Here is a 17,071-nt window from a genome sequence, read left to right as displayed (position 1 = left end):
GATCCACGAGAAGTTATCAAATAAATCCCAAGCCCTTTCTTGTAACATCCATCTTTAAGTTTCACGAAGAAATCGAGGAGAGAAACACTGTAAATGTGGCAGTACAGGCCGAGTTTCAGATGGCGGCGATGCGAAAAATGTGCATCTTATTTCTTTTCAGAGGAAGAAAACGATGATACGGCCAGTTCAACTGAACTGTCCAAGTCAACTCAAAAGTTGACCTTTTCTCGGGTTTTCTCAGTAGATCTTATTTTATGAAATGTTGTATGAATCTTTTTCCAGAGAGGTTATATAAGGTAATGAAGTTTGGGAGTTATTGGAAAACTTTAGTTAGCGAAACCAAGATATGGGAGAAAATGCTCATCACGATCCATATGACTTTACCTCCTAGGATAACTAAAGTGGTATCCCTAAAGTAATAGATTCCCCAGATGTACCCTTGGTCGCTATTCCTAAGAACTTATAAGTTCAAAGCTTGACCCCAAGACATTATGCATAGAGGATGTACCCTTGGTCGCTATTCCTAAGAACTTATAAGTTCAAAGCTTGACCCCAAGACATTATGCATAGAGGTTCTCTTTAGGTGGGATGCTATTGTATATGTACCATGAGCTGCACCACGGTTTGCTAGCAGGATTATGACAACGCCACCTATATGCATAGAGGTTCTCTTTAGGTGGGATGCTATTGTATATGTACCATGAGCTGCACCACGGTTTGCTAGCAGGATTATGACAACGCCACCTATGCACTCATGGGAAGTGGTAACACTGTTTAGTTTTAAAATGTCTTGTGTTGTCAAAGGTCCTACCGGGAGTAGAACCCAAGTCGTTGGATTCAAAGTCCAAAGTGCTAACCACTACACCATAGAACCCCTTGTAAAAATTTATTTTGGAATGGGTTTCCTATTTTATGCAGATTCCACAAGAAGGGAGATCCTATCATGAGTCAAACTCAAGTTATTGGATTCAAAGTTCTAGAGCTGTTTTATCTAACTCGTTGTGATCTTGAGCACCTTTAGAGTGGTTGCAGAAGTAACCCTCCGGTGTTGATTGAAGCTCTTGGAGAACATGTAATTTTATATATTTCTTATAGTTAATTTATATATTGTTGTATATTACAAACAAATTGAAATAATACTTTACATCCCCGTCTTTCTTTCTTCCGTGCAAAACTTAACATGAAAACTATATTATTTCAATATTCACTCGAGAAACAAGGGGTGAAAACTATATTATTTCAAACCATCCATTATTGCTTCTACTTTGCGTGAAAATGCTTCCACTAAATCATGTTACTAACTAGTTGGTTTGGTTTGGTTTGGTTTGGTTCAATTCTTGGGTCCACTCGATTGAATTGACTTAGCTCAATTAAACTCTTGATAATATAAAAATGATAAGTTTCTTAAATTAAGTTAACTTAAAAGTTTAACCCCTAATTTTTTTTAGAATGTTTAGCTTTGTGTCTAGTTGATCTCTAAATGCTTAGAAGTATCTAATAAGACTTCTATTTAAGGAACTTTTCACTATAAAAGATGTAAGACTTCAGGTTTATTATTAAGGAATTTCAAATGAGTGATTTGATATATCATACAGGACAAAATATTTATTTGTTTCAAATATCTTACGTTGACTATTCTTTTTTGTCAAGTATTTTGAATATTATCATTGTGAATTACTAATGGCATTAGATTGAATCTCATTAATAACAATATCCCAAAACTCAGGTAAAGATGACATCAAAATTAATACTTTAATTTCATCTTCAAAATTTATTTCCACTTAACTCAGTTGACTAATAATCATAATAGTCACCCGTGCACAAATATTTACAACCTTAAAAGGTAAAATTATAAGGAGTACAAGAAAAAAGTGTTTAAAATAGTTTCAAAATATAGAAAAAAAATAGTAGGAATTGGTCAAAGTCAACATCCATGGATCACTTATGACACAACACATATGAGGGTAACATTTTTTGATTTTTCTACTATATTAGGCCCTTTGGTTTATTGGCCTTACAAGATGGAGACATGAAGTTTTCTATGTTCGAAATCAATTTGGTTGATTGTTTTCTGGTTAGCATGGGTACCATCAAAACTTTTTTATTTCTTTGAAATGTTTGAGTTTAATATTTACATATTTTCATTTTTCTACTTTGTCTGCTTGCATTTAGAAATGAAGCAAAATTAGTCTGAGGGTTTTAGGCAGATTGTTATAATTCTAATTTTTAACTAAAAAAAAAAAAAACTTAGTCTCGTTGTCACGCTTAAAACTACCCTATAGGTATAATCAACCTATTATCCTTCCACCAATAGGAGAAAAAGGCAACGTTACTATGTTAAACTAGTTTCATGTCATTTATTCAACAATAAAGGTGTTAGCATGCATTTGGAAATGAACCCATATTTAAAAAATTTATATAAAATAGAAAAGAATTGTTATCTCAAAGACAATGATACTATGTGAAACTAGCCTCAAGATGCTTTCTTAACTCTTAGGGGCGGTAAACCAACGGTTCCTTCACCCAAGACCCATGGCCCGACTCCCAACATGGAAGGGATAATCTAGAGAATCATTCCAAGAACCCTAACGAATGGGTTACAAACTCACATTTCGATGGGTTCTCCAAGCACGGATTGCAAGTTAAAAGAGGTTGAAAACAAAGTAAAATGATAAAAGGAACCAACCAAATTCGAATGGGTGACCTCTTGATCTGCCGTCAAATGCTTTACCACTGAGCTATGGACCCATTTTGCATGATTTCAACCTTAATGACCCCTTCTACAGAGTGTCAGTCTAAAAGTGTAAAAAGTGTCTCTCCAAAATAAAAGGGCACAATCAAGTTCAAACGGGTGACCGGTCAAATTCTCTACCACTGAGCCATGGATCCATTTTGTAGGATTTTAACCTTAGTGACCCCTTAGACATAGTGTCGGTCCAAAAAGTGTAACAAATTTCTATCCAAGATAGAAGGGCCTGTTAGGATTGCACAACAACGCACACGCTCGATCTAGATGAACACAAAGAACAGGATAGAGAAAAGTGCAAGGAGAACTCTGGCTAAAAGGATTTTTCTATTGATGACTTCACGTATGTACAGTAAGAGAGAATTACAGAGAATAGAAAGTACTTTTCAAAGTCTATTGTGCTGTAGACTTGAATTTGAAGCACTCTCAGCAACAGCAGCTATGTTCATTCACCCTGCAGTTGTGTATAAGGTTCCAGATTTTGAGCCACGTGCTACCACCGTAGCACCCTTCATAATTTTCCACGAACTCTTCCCTAACTTTGTTGCATAACCTGTGCTGTCCAACTGACCAATAGAGATCAGGTTCCTTCAGAGACCAGAAATATATCTGACATCCTGTAATGTCCACTGATTTTCTGCTGGAGTTTTTATGTAGACATCTCCGTTTCCTTTAATCTCCAAATCTTTGTTGTCGGCAAGATACACCTTCTCGAAATTTCCAGACTTGAAATTCTAGAACAACTCTTTATTTGAAGACGAATGAAAAGTTGCACCTGAATCCAAAATCCAGAATTCAATCGAACTGTCCACGCTGAGGATTAGAGCATCCCCAATGTCTTCTGCTGAATTTATAGAATCATCACATCTCCAGATTTGTGATTCTGCTTTCTCTTTGGTCTTGTACAACCTGTCCGAAAGTGACCTTTTTCTCCACAATTCCAACACGTTACGTTTGGTCTATTTGGAGATTTTTCTCGGTTCTTTGATTTTGATCGCCCTTTGTTTGGGCCCTTCGGTTTACTTCTTCCCCTTCGATTAACATTGAGAGCATTGCCTGGTGAATCTCCAGTTTCCCGTTTGCGAATACTTTCGCTGAGAATTACATCTCGAATTTCATAAAACTTCAGTTTATCAGATCCTCGGGAACTGCTGATTGCGGCAACAACAGTATCCCATGACTCAGGTAAGGATGACATCAAAATCAACGCTTTCATTTCATCTTCGAAATTAATTTCCACCGAACTCAGTTGACTTATGATCATATTGAATTCATTTACATGATCAGCAACAGGTTCACCTTCAGACATCTGTAGATTGAACAATCTCCACATCAAATACACCTTGTTCATAGCCGATGTTTTTTCATACATATTTGACAGCGCCTTCAATAGATCTGACGTTGTCTTCTACTTGATAATGTTGAACGCCACATTTTTGGATAGCGTCAACCGAATCAGCCCCAAGGCTTGTCGATCCTTGAGCTTCAACTGTTCCATGGTCATGGATTCCAACTTCACTCCCAACAGAGGTTCGTGAGGATCTTTCTGGTACAGATCATCTTCAATCTGCATCATCTAGAAACCGAAATCGGATCCATCGAACTTCTCAATTCCAATCTTTGAACTTATCATCTTCACAGATCGTGGTGAATTTCGCCTAGCTCTGATACCAGTTGTTGGGATCGCACAACAACGCACACGCTCGATCTAGATGAACACAAAGAACAGGATAGAGAAAAGTGCAAGGAGAACTCTGGCTAAAAGGATTTTTCTATTGATGACTTCACGTATGTACAGTAAGAGAGAATTACAGAGAATAGAAAGTACTCTTCAAAGTTGATGGTATATATATATAGTTCAGTTTACTATATATAGGTTTACCAGATTTAACCATCTACTATATATAGCCATATATAGCCATTTACTATATATAGCTTTACCCGATTTAACCATCTACTATCTATAGCTATTTAATATATAGCTTTACAAGATATAGCTTTACAAAATATAGTTTTACCGGATATAACCGTTGACCAAGCTATAAATAAGCAGCAGGCTCCATAACCTAACAGGGCCCAACTAGGTTTGAATTGGTGACCTCTTGATCTGCAATCAAATGCTCTAACATTGAGCTATGGTCCCATTTTGTATGATCTCAACCTTAGTGACCCCTTCTATAGATTATCGGTCCAAAAGTGAACTTACCGAATCGGCTATGGACCAATTTTGTATAAATTGGTGGATCGAGAATTAAACACCGGTCATTAGATTCAAAGTCGAAAGTGATAACCACTACACCATAGAACCACTTGTTAAACTTTATTTTGGCAGCGATTTTGATAAGCGCCAACAACGCTGGATTTTGCAAAGCTAGAGGTCGTAGTATCCTTAGATACTTTCACAAGGTGTTTTCAACTTCTTTTATAGGTAATTGAACTTTTGAGTCCATGTAAATGATTGGTTAGATTAGTATCAGTTTAAGAAGACAGAGGAGAGAAGAGAGACTTTGTTAGAAATTCTCCCATAGGTAATCCCCCAAGGTGTTTTCAACTTCTTTTATAGGTCGAATTTTAAAATCAAACCACAACAAAATTTACTTCTATCTAGAAAAATTATTTTTTTTGTTTGAAACAAGATTATTCCCTTCTTTTTCTAAAACTAAATTTGACTCTCGAATAGATTTTAATAGTTTTGTTAATTAAATTTTCTTTAAAATTTTTGTACACAGAGTACAATGGAAATAATATATATATATATATATTTTTTTTTACTATTTTGTAATTTGTATGGTATTATTGGAGGCTTTTGATTGAAATATGATAATTGATTCTCTGTCCTCTTTGACAATTTTAGATACCTCCATATCCGATATTTGATGCGTCAGGTTTCATTATGAGATCTTCCCTTGGGTCAATAAGACGTAAGAAGAGAGTTTATTTGACTAATGAATTGATTTTTTTGGGTGGTAGAGATATCCCTTACAAATCAAGACTTTGTATTATTTAGAAGACACTCATCAAGACATTTATAAATGTGCCTGATATCTTGAAGGATATAAGACACGTAATTGAGAGAACCTAAATTTTTTTTGAAGTTTGCTTTTCTAGGATACGTCATCACCAAAGTTTGAGACAAAGACCATTGGATGGGTTTTAATAAGGCTCAAATAAATTTAAAATCCAAGAAAACGATATATGTAGATGTTTAAAGTGTATGGACAAAACTAGCTGATTTCTTTTGATTACATTAATGAATGTATGTAGATGTTTAAAGTGTTGATCTTAATGATTTTAGAAAATATCAACACATCATCGATATAAACTATCGAATTTTTTTGAAAGGATTGAAAATATCATTCATAATCTTCTGAAATTCGGATGGAGCGTTATTTAGCCTAAATGGCATGACGTTCCTCTCATATTTTCTAAATTGGACATTAAATGCTATGTTATATTTGTCCTTTTAGGAAACTAGAATTTTCCGAAATCACAATTTCATGTCGAATTTTATAAAAACATTTGACTCTAAATTCTTTTTATCAAATCATTATCTTATTTATTCTAAACCGTATTCGAAGGTTTGTAGTTAATTACCCGTATCAGAATTTCTGGTTTCTTTTCACCATGTTGTTAATATAAAATGCCAAACATGACCACATGCTCTTTGAAGACCTTATCAGCTTCCTCTACAAAATATCACCTAAAATGTCACAGTATTTAGTGTTCGATGCTTTTTGACTTAACCCTAGGGTTCTATTTAAAGTGAACTTGTGATAATTTTTGTCAAATTATATATTTGAATACCTAATACATTAAGATATAATATCTTATTTCAATAATATTAAAATGTCGTAAAATATCATAATATATGTTTAATTAATATGAATCTCATTCAAATTTCAAATATATATTTTTATTTAATGTTTATGATACACATCAATTATTTTAATATTTAACATATCAAATACGTTAATATGTTTTGATATTATACTTCAAGACTATAGGAACTTGCTCAGAGGACATGAGAGTTACATTGACCTACAATGCATCTCATGGACGATGCAAAACTATGGTGGCGCTTGAAGGTGAATTGTATAAAAAATTGGTCATGCACCAAAAAATCATAGGAAGACCATTGATGGAATTGAAGCAATCGACGCTCCCCTATGGGTTTCCAATCAAAGACCTAATGTTTGATGTTGACTCTTTTGAATAAAGAGCCACATGATCAAACAACAAGAAACGTGGCGGTATCTCTGAGAACTCTATCACACACATAAAAAAAAATGTGTCGAAGAGTTAGACATTACATAGAAGATCTGGCTTTCATCGAGGAGACTCGAGTTTGATTCTCGAAAATGAAATTTTATGTTCTTATTTCGTTTATTTTATAGTTTCATCTTTTGTCACAAATTATATTTAAACTTTACCTAGGTTTGAGAAGCACTATAATGGATGAGTTCAATAGTATCTTAAATTCAAAAAAAATTTATGAACTTTGTTTGAGAGGCACTATAATGGTCAAGTTCAATAGTATCCTAGATTAAAAAGACTTTTATGAACTTTGAACCTTTAATAGTGTTATGTCATATTTGGTTCAATTTCAACAAGTGAGGTTGAGGTCATTCAAATGGTTAATGTGATAATCCGGTCATTTTCAAGGTCTCTTTTGTTGAACGTCATCATGGCTGAGATGACTGAGATGAGCACCAGAGTGAGTTTGACAAGGAGGGTCGTAGAGAACCACACCCCAAGCCAAGCTCATGTTGGGCTTAACAAACTGAAAATCCAAAAACACAAAACCTTAAATGGGAACCAGGATGCTAAGGAATTAAAAAGCTTTATTTTTGACGTAGAACAATATTTGAAGGTTACAGGAACTTGCTCATAGAACCTAAGAGTTACGTTGGCCACAATGCATCTCATGGAGGTGGCGCTTGAAGGTGGATGATATAAAAAATGGGTCATGAACCATAAACTCATGGGAAAACCGTTGATGGAATCGATGCAATCGACGCTCCCCTTGATGGGTTGCCAATTAAAGACGTGACGTTTGATGTTGACTCTTTTGAAGAAAAAGCCACACGATCGAACACCTCGAAATGTCGCGGTAGCTCTAAGAGCTCTATCATACGACCTGAGAGTTGAGGGCTACAGGAACTTTCTCATACAACCTGAGAGTTACGTTAGCCGCAATGCATCTCATGGACGATGCAAAACTATGGTAATTCTCGAAGGTGAATGGGTCATGAACCATAAACTCATGGGATGATCGTTGATGGAATCGATGCAATCGACACTCCCCTGGATGGGTTGCCAATCAAAGACCTAACATTTTATATTGACTCTTTTGAAGAAAGAGCCACACAATCGAACATCTTGAAACGTCGCGGTAGCTATGAGAACTCTAACACACACAGGGAAGGACGTGTCGAAGAGTTAGACATTAAGCAAAAGATCATGCTAAAACTCTTCAGCGATCTGAAAAAAGACTTCAGAACATCTACACCAAAAATCCATTGTTCCTGCAGTAAGGATATCTGACTTTCACCCAGGAGACCCAGGTTCGATTCTAGGCAATGGAATATTATTTTCTTATTTTATTTTATTTTACAGTTTCTATTTTAGACTAAAAAGACTTTTATGAACTTGGTACCCTTGTTAGAGTTATGTTATAGATATTTTGTTCAATTTCAAATGGTTAATGCGATAATCCAGTCGTTTTCGAGGTCTCTCTTGTTGAACGACATCATGGTTGAGATGAGCAGGTAATTAAAATGGTTAATGCGATAATCCAGTCATTTTCGAGGTCTCTCTTGTTGAACGATGTCATGGTTGAGATGAGTAGGTGATTCAAATGGTTAATGCGATAATCTAGTCGTTTTCGAGGTCTCTCTTGTTGAACGACATCATGGTTGATGAGCACCCAAGTGAGTTTGACAAGTTGGGCTGTAGAGAACCACACCTCAAGCCACGTTCATGTGGGCTTAACAAACTTAAAATCTAAGAACACAACCCCTTAAATAGAAACCGGGATGCTAAGGAATTAAAAAGCTTTATTTTTGACGTAGAACAATACTTGAAGGTTACTTGAACTTGCTCATAGGACCTAAGAGTTACGTTGGTCGCAATGCATCTCATGGACGATGCAAAACTATGGTGGCGCTCGAAGGTGAATGGTATAAAAAATGAGTCATGCACCATAAACTCATGGGAAGACTGTTGATGGAATCGATGCAATCGACGCTCCTTCCTATACAAAATTTGGATCAACCAAGAGATAAAGCTAGAATTAGATTATGGAACCTTTTTCTAAATCGAGTCACTCCCCAATCAAACTTGATCAAGGCTTGATTGAATGACTCAGATGCAATGTACCACAAGAATTGCATAAAACTTAGAAATGACAAAGATATGCTCGAATTTCTACACGAGGGATCATCTCAACTTGAGAGATCAATTTCATTGATCACAAATATGCTTTTACATAATAATGTGTGGGTATTTATAGTCTCCCCACAAAAGAAGTTAGTGGCCGTGATTTAATCTCGATCCCTTTAGATCTCCACAGAAGACGAAGTCAATTTGAGCATTACAAACTTTATGAAATTAAAATAAGAAATAAAGTTTTCTAACCACTCATGAAATGATGCTTGCAACTTCATCCGCTACTTCAACCATGCAAATATTTACTTTTGAATCTCCAAATGGTCTTGACTCAAACGACTCAGCTTGTCACACATGAAATAATGGTTGAACCTAGCATATCCAATTTTGTAGATGAAGTATGAATGCTTGTTGAATCTTCTTGGCCTTGGGTTGTGTAATAGGTCCAGTTGGAACACCGTGATTCTTATCATCATCCCCCTCTTCAAAAGGATTCGTCCTCGAATCAGAAAAATCATCACCTACATCAAAAGGACTCAACTCAGCAACATTGAAAGTAGAATGTACACTGTGATTCTTATCATCATCCCCCTCTTTAGGATTCGTCCTCGAATAAGAAAAATCATCACCTACATCAGAAGGACTCAACTGAGCAACATTGAAAGTAGAATGTATTGACAATTCTAAGGGAAGATCAATTTTATTGTTCCATGCAATAAAATGAGTCATTTTACTAAATGTCTTATAGAGCATTTATAGTAAAATAAAGAATTAGGAATCCACGCTATCTACAAACGCACTCCCAATTGAGCTATCCACGCTAACATTAAAATGAAAATTCATCAGTAAAATTATTTACGCTAACTCATTGAAATTTTAAAAACGCTAACTCATTGAAATTTTAAAAAGAAATCATCTCTAAATTTAGATAAGATAGTAAGTTATATTACTTGAATCAGGTGTGGTGAAGGTCCAACAACACCTGACCTTCAAATCTTCAATATTAAGCTCTCCCAACTAAGCTATCCCCTATAACATTGAAAAATGAAAATTCTGAAATTTTAAAAAGAAATAATCACTAAATTTAGATTAAATAATCAAGAATTTTAAAAAGAAATAATCACTAATTTTAGATTGAATATTTAGGTTATGCAAGTTAGTCAACTTGAATTAGGTGCGGTGAACGTGGATCAAACACGTGACTTTCAGATCTTCAGTGATGCTCTCACGTGACTTTCAGATCTTCAGTGATGCTCTCACGTGACTTTTAGATCTTTAGTGATGCTCTCACGTGACTTTTAGATCTTCAGTGACGCTCTCCAAACTAAGCTATCCCCACTAACATTAAAAATAAAAATTCATCGGTTAATAAGATATTTTCACTACTTCATTGAGATTTTAAAAAGAAGTAATCACTAATTTTAGATTGAATAGCGATGTTATGCAACTTAGTCAACTTGAATCAGGTGCAGTGAAAGTGGATCAAACACGTGACCTAATCACTAATTTTAGATTGAATATTTAGGTTATGCAAGTTAGTCAACTTGAATTAGGTGCGGTGAACGTGGATCAAACACGTGTCGTTCAGATCTTCAGTGATGCTCTCACGTGACTTTTTCAGATCTTCAATGACGCTCTCCAAACTGAGCTATCCCCGCTAACATTAAAAATAAAAATTCATCGGTTAAGATCTTCAGTGATGCTCTCACGTGACTTTTTCAGATCTTTAATGACGCTCTCCAAACTGAGCTATCCCCGCTAACATTAAAAATAAAAATTCACTGAGCTATCCTCGCTAACATTAAAAATAAAAATTCATCGGTTAAGATCTTCAGTGATGCTCTCACGTGACTTTTTCAGATCTTTAATGACGCTCTCCAAACTGAGCTATCCCCGCTAACATTAAAAATAAAAATTCATCTCTTAATATATTTTCACTACTTGATTGAGATTTAAAAAGAAATAATCACTAATTTTAGATTGAATAGCAAGATTATGCAACTTAGTCAACTTGAATCAGGTGCAGTGAACGTGGATCTAACACGTGACCTTGAGATCTTTAGTGACGCTCTCCCAACAAAGCTATCCGGGCTAACATTAAAAATGAAAACTCATTAGTAAAGTATTTAGCTAATTCATTGATATTTTAAAAGGAAATAATCACTAATTTTAAATTGAATAGTCACGAGTGAAGTTATGTGACTTAAATCAGGTGCGGTGAACGTGGATCGAACACGTGACCTTCACATTTTCAGTCTGACGCTCTCAAAACTAAGTTATCTTCGCTAATATTTGAAAAAAAAAATCATAAGTAAAGGTATTTCCCCTAATTCATTATATTTTTAAAAGAAATAATCACTAATTTTAGATTGAATAAAGTTATGCAACTTCAAGAACTTATGCAACGTAAACCGTGCGGCGAACGTGGATTAAACATGTAACCTTCAGATATTCAGTCCGAACTAAGCTATCCCCGCTAACACTAAAAATCAAAATTCATGTGTAAAGGTATTTCTGCTAATTCATTATTCGTTGAAATTTTAAAAATAAATAATAACTTGTTTATTTTTTATGCAACGTAAACCAAGTGCGGTGAACGTGGATTAAACATGTAACCTTCAGATATTCAGTCCGAACTAAGCTATCCCCGCTAACATTAAAAATCAAGATTCATGTGTAAAGGTATTTCCGCTAATTCATTATTCATTAAAATTTTAAAAATAAATAATAACTAGTTTATTTTTTATTGAATAGTCAGCTTATGCAAATGGAAACAGGTGGGGTGAACGTGGAGATTAAACATGCGACCTTCAAATCTTTAGTTTGACACTCTCCCAATTGAGTTATCCCCGCTAACATTAAAAATAAAAATTCATAAAACTATAAGGTGTGATGAATGCAAATTGAACACAAGACCTTCCAATAATCAATCTGATGCTCTCCCAACTAAGCCATCCTAGATAACATAAAAAATAAATAATCACATGTTTTAGATTGAATAGTAAAGTTATGCAACTTAGTCAACTTATGCCAGTTGGATACAAAACGTGACAGATCTTCTGCTAATTCATTGAGATTTTAAAAAGAAATAATCGATCTTCTGCTAATTCATTGAGATTGAGAATTTAAAAAGAAATAATCGCTAATGTAGTGAACGTGGATCAAACATTACCTTTAAATCTTCAATATGACGCTCTCCTTGAGCTATGCATGCTAATATTAAAATTAAAATTTCAAAAAGAAATAATCGCTAATGTAGTGAACGTGGATCAAACGTTACCTTTAAATCTTCAATATGACGCTCTCCTTGAGCTATGCATGCTAATATTAAAATTAAAATTTCAAAAAGAAATAATCGCTAATGCAGTGAACGTGGATCAAGTATTACCTTTAAATCTTCAATATGATGCTCTCCCTGAGCTATCACGCAAATATTAAAGATCGAACACGTGACCTTCAGATCTTCAATCTGACGCTCTCCCAACTGAGCTATCCCCGCAATCATTAGAAATGAAAATTCATCAGTAAAGGTATTTTCGCTGATTCATTGAGATTTTAAAAAGAAATAATGACTAATTTTTTATTGAATAGTCAGGTTATGCAAAAAGAAACAGGTGCGGTGAACGTGGAGATCGAACACATGACCTTCAAATCTAAAATCTGACGCTCTCCAAACTGAGCTATTCCCGCTAACATTAAAAATGAAAGTTTTTAAGTTTTAAGTAAAGGTATTTCCACTAATTAATTGAAATGTTAGATAGAAATAATCACTAATTTTATATTGAATAGTCAAATTATGCACCGTGAACCATGTGTGGTAAACATGGATCGAACACGAGACCTTCAGATCTTCAATCTAACGCTATCTCAACTGAGCTATCCACACTAACATTAAAAATGAAAATTCATCAGTAAAGGTTCGCTAATTCATTGAAATTTTAAATAGAAATAATCACTAATTTTTAATAAGATATTCAAGTTATCCAACTTGTTTAAGGTGCGGTGAACTAGAACACGTTAGGTATTTCCGATAATTTATTGAGATTTCAGAAAGGAATAATGACTAATTTTAGATTGAATAGTCGGATTATGCAACTAGAATCAGGTGTGGTGAACGTGGAGATCAAACACGTGACCTTCAAATCTTCAGTCTGACGCTCTCCCAACAGAGTTATCCCTGCTAATATTCAAAATGAAAATTCATTAAGTAAAGGTATTTCCGCTAATTCATTATTTTTAAAAAAGAAATAATCACTAATTTTAGATCGAATAAGCAAGTTATGTTTTTAGATTGTATAGTCAGGTAATAAACTTGTATTAGGTGCGTTGAACGTGGATAAAACACGTGTGACCTTCAAATCTTCAGTCTAACAATCTCCCAACTGAGCTACTCTTGCTAACATTAAAAATGAATATTTATCAGTAAAGGTATTGGGTACGCTTCTGGAAATTCAACAAAAGGCAATAGTATTAGATCGAGATGCCAGATTTAAATCTCGCTTCTGGAAAATTCAACTAAGGCATTGGGTACGCAGTTATAGTACGACATTCCACCCATAAACAGATGGTCAAACAAAAATGCTCAAGCAAATATTGGAAGACATGTTGAGGGTATATGTGATGGATTTTGCAGGAAGCTCGGATAAGTACCTACCCCTTATGAAATTCACTTATAATAATACTTGCCAAGCCACCATACAAATGGCCACATACGAGGTTCTCTATGGATGAAGATTTCGATCCCTTATCTTTTGGGAAGAAGGGGGGCAAACGAAAACTATTGGGCCAGAGTTGGTGCAAAGTACCAACGCCGCAGTCTAGAAGATTAAAGCTAGGATACAAACCGCACAAAGCCGAGAGAAAAGCTATGCAGACCTAAGGCGCAAGGACATGGAATTGTAGGTAGGGGATCATATATTCCTAAAGGTAGCACCCCATGAGAGGGGTGCTCAGGTAGGGTAAAAAGGGGAAGCTAAGCCCTAGGTTTATCCGTCCCTTTGAGATATTAGAAAGGATTGGATCTGTGGCCTATAGAATCGGGCAATGCCCAAACTTGTCTGCAGTACATAATATCTTTCATGTATCCATACTACGGAAGTATACCCTAGATCGTTCGCACGTACTGACTCATGAAACTCTCTTCTTGAGAGATGACCTAACGTATAAAAAAGACCCGATTCAAATAATAGACAAGAAAGTCAAATGATTGAGAAACAAGGAAATCTCTCTTGTTAAGGTCCTATGGAAGAATCATAGAGTAAAAGAAGCCACTTGGGAAACAGTAGAAAAATAAGAACCTTATACCTTGACCTATTTTAGAATAAACACTTTCGATGACTGAAAGTTTTCGAAAGAGAGGAGAATTTGCAACACTCAAGGTCTCCAATAAGAGACAGTGTATAATCCCTACTAGGTTGTATCTAGAAGTAAAGAACAAGTAAAATTGAAAAAACATTGAGAAAATGGTACTTTTTCTAATTTGTATAAACTTCCCGAATCATTAAATTTTTTATAGAATAAGAATTACAAGTTGCTTAAAAAAGGAAGGCTCCGATCAGAGAAGACTTTTCTGGCAGAAGATTGAGAAAAATCAAGAATGAAATTATAGAAATTCTAGACGTTTCAATGGTAGTGGAAAATCTGTCTATAAATTATGAATAAGGGTAGACTATTAGGGGCAAGAAGCAAGCTTAATCAAGTACCCAATCGAGAGATACAAGTTTTTTGTTTTGGTGCATCGTGTTCATGGGTTTACCTAGAATTCGAGAACTATAGTCCACTATTCATTTCCAAACTTGTTCCTGCACCTTCTATATAAGTTTACCCATAAGTTTGGTGAAGGAAAGAGGTTCTCAAAGTGCTAGTAGGGTTTCACACAAATTAGTCCACGTTAGGTTACCCTCTAATGTTTTCCTAAGCTCAAACCTCAACTCCTAAAGCCTAACCCATGACATTATGTATAAACCTAGGTTCATCAATAATCCATGTACCAAGTACCTAGAACTATGTGAATAACATGCTAAATAAGTTGCTAGGATCCATACCCATAAGTAACCATTATCTGCATTACGATGTGTACTAAAAGGTCCCTATTCCTCTTTAGGTAGGATGTCCTGCAATATGTATCATGAGCTGGATGTTATGATAGGCCTACCTTTCCCATAAGCTAAATGAGATGTCCTGCACCACGATTTACCAGTAGGATTACATGATTATGATGACACCACTCATGTGTTCATGGGGAGAAAATTGAAGGTTATTTTAGCGGAAGGTTTTCAGGATCAGTATATGATACATGACACGATGACCTCTAAGTTCTAAGATCCTGAAAACATAACAAGATGTAATATCCTAGCTTAAGGTCGCCATTAAGAACCTACGAGTAGGCTACTTACTAAGTTTTACTCACTCCATGTTTATCATTTTTTATCAACTAACTAAGAGTTGGTCGTGGATGAGAGTGGATGATATGAATCCAACAACTGATCACGTGCATGTACCCGAAGGACCGATTACAAGAAGCAAGGTTAAGAAGATTCAAGAGTCCTATACATTGCATCTTCAAAAGCTAGCTAGTGTACCGGTTGAAACAAGGACTTTTGTGCCCAAAAATCTTTATAGCATTCGCATATCAAATCAAGAAGATAATGGAGTGGCTGATATTGGAAAGTAATTAGAAGACTTGCCTTTGGTAGTTGAATTACCAATTAAGGAAATTATTAATGCTTTATTTGCTTCCTTTTATATTTAATAGCATTTATTAATAGTTTGTATGAATTGCCTTATATTCTTCAATTTGTATTTAATAGCATTTATTAGCATTTATTAGTGGTTGGTGGTTGAACTTTATTTTGTTAGGGTTATCTTCTAGGCCTATTTAAAGGCATGTAATATTCATGTTTGGGGGATTTTGGTTGAATACAGAAAAAACCTTTGTGTTTTCTTAATACTTTTTTGGTGTTATTCTTTTTCAAATCTGGCTTTAGGTTTGATGTTTAAACCGATTCATTGAATTAGTTTTGATCAAGCTAATTCTGGAGTGAATTGTCTTGGTATCTAAGAGTGACCATCATAGATTCCAAGTTCGATCTAAGAGTCATTCATCTTCTAACCAGCTCTTGGTTGGAATCAATCCGTTAAGTTAGCTTTCTCTGTGAGCGTTTTGCAAGGATTCTAGAAGGACCTCTAGCTTTGCAAATTCCAGCATTGTTGGCGCTTATCATTTGGTATCAGAGCATTTGGTCGACGTTCTTTGGCCGCTCTAGAGGTGAAATATTTTTATTGTTATTTTTTTTGTATCAATTTTTTTGTCCCTCTCAGATTATCGGGAAAAAAGAAAAAGAAAAAAAAAACCAGACTTTACATTCTTGACCTAGTACCAAAAGCCCACCTTTGAGTGTTAAACACGAGCGTCCCTGTGTAAATTTTTTGTGAGAAGTGTTGAGAGGCCCCTTGATAACAATGTCACATAATGGAGAAGCAGTACCACCAGTTCCAGATCTTAATACAACCATTCTTCAAGCAATTCAAGGTATGATGGAAATGATGATGGAAGATAGACAAGAAAGAAGGGCGCAACAACAAAGACAAGAACGAACATTACAAGAAGATGAAGGTATAGTAGTACAAGAAAGACAAGTTGATGGTAGATGGAGAGGAAGAAATAACCATGCAACTATTATGCAACCTAGAAGGATGGAAAGAGTACATGAAGATAGAGATGGGGGAGTTAAACTCAAAATCCCGCCCTTTTGTGGAACGGCAGATTCTGAGGCATACTTGCAGTGGGAAAGAAAGATAGAGCATGTGTTTGATTGCAACACCTATAGTGAAAATAAGAAGATGAGACTTGCTATTGCCGAATTTACCAATCATGCTGGTGATTGGTACCAACATCTCAAATCCGAGAGAAGAAGAAAAGAGGAGGATCCAATAGAG

General features: G+C 35.2%; 1 non-coding gene across 1 annotated transcript; it reads right to left on the bottom strand.

The window, feature by feature from the left end:
- Nucleotides 1-802: 802 nt before the first annotated feature.
- TRNAQ-UUG (transfer RNA glutamine (anticodon UUG)) lies at nucleotides 803-874 on the bottom strand. Its single transcript has one exon. It is a non-coding gene; the product is annotated as a tRNA-Gln (tRNA).
- Between the last annotated feature and the right edge of the window lie 16,197 nt (nucleotides 875-17,071).

The sequence above is a fragment of the Cucurbita pepo genome, chromosome 10 (assembly GCF_057944985.1).
Source record: "Cucurbita pepo subsp. pepo isolate OVF chromosome 10, ASM5794498v1, whole genome shotgun sequence".
Classification (NCBI taxonomy): Eukaryota; Viridiplantae; Streptophyta; class Magnoliopsida; order Cucurbitales; family Cucurbitaceae; genus Cucurbita; species Cucurbita pepo.
This window is presented reverse-complemented; position numbering and strand designations above follow the sequence as displayed.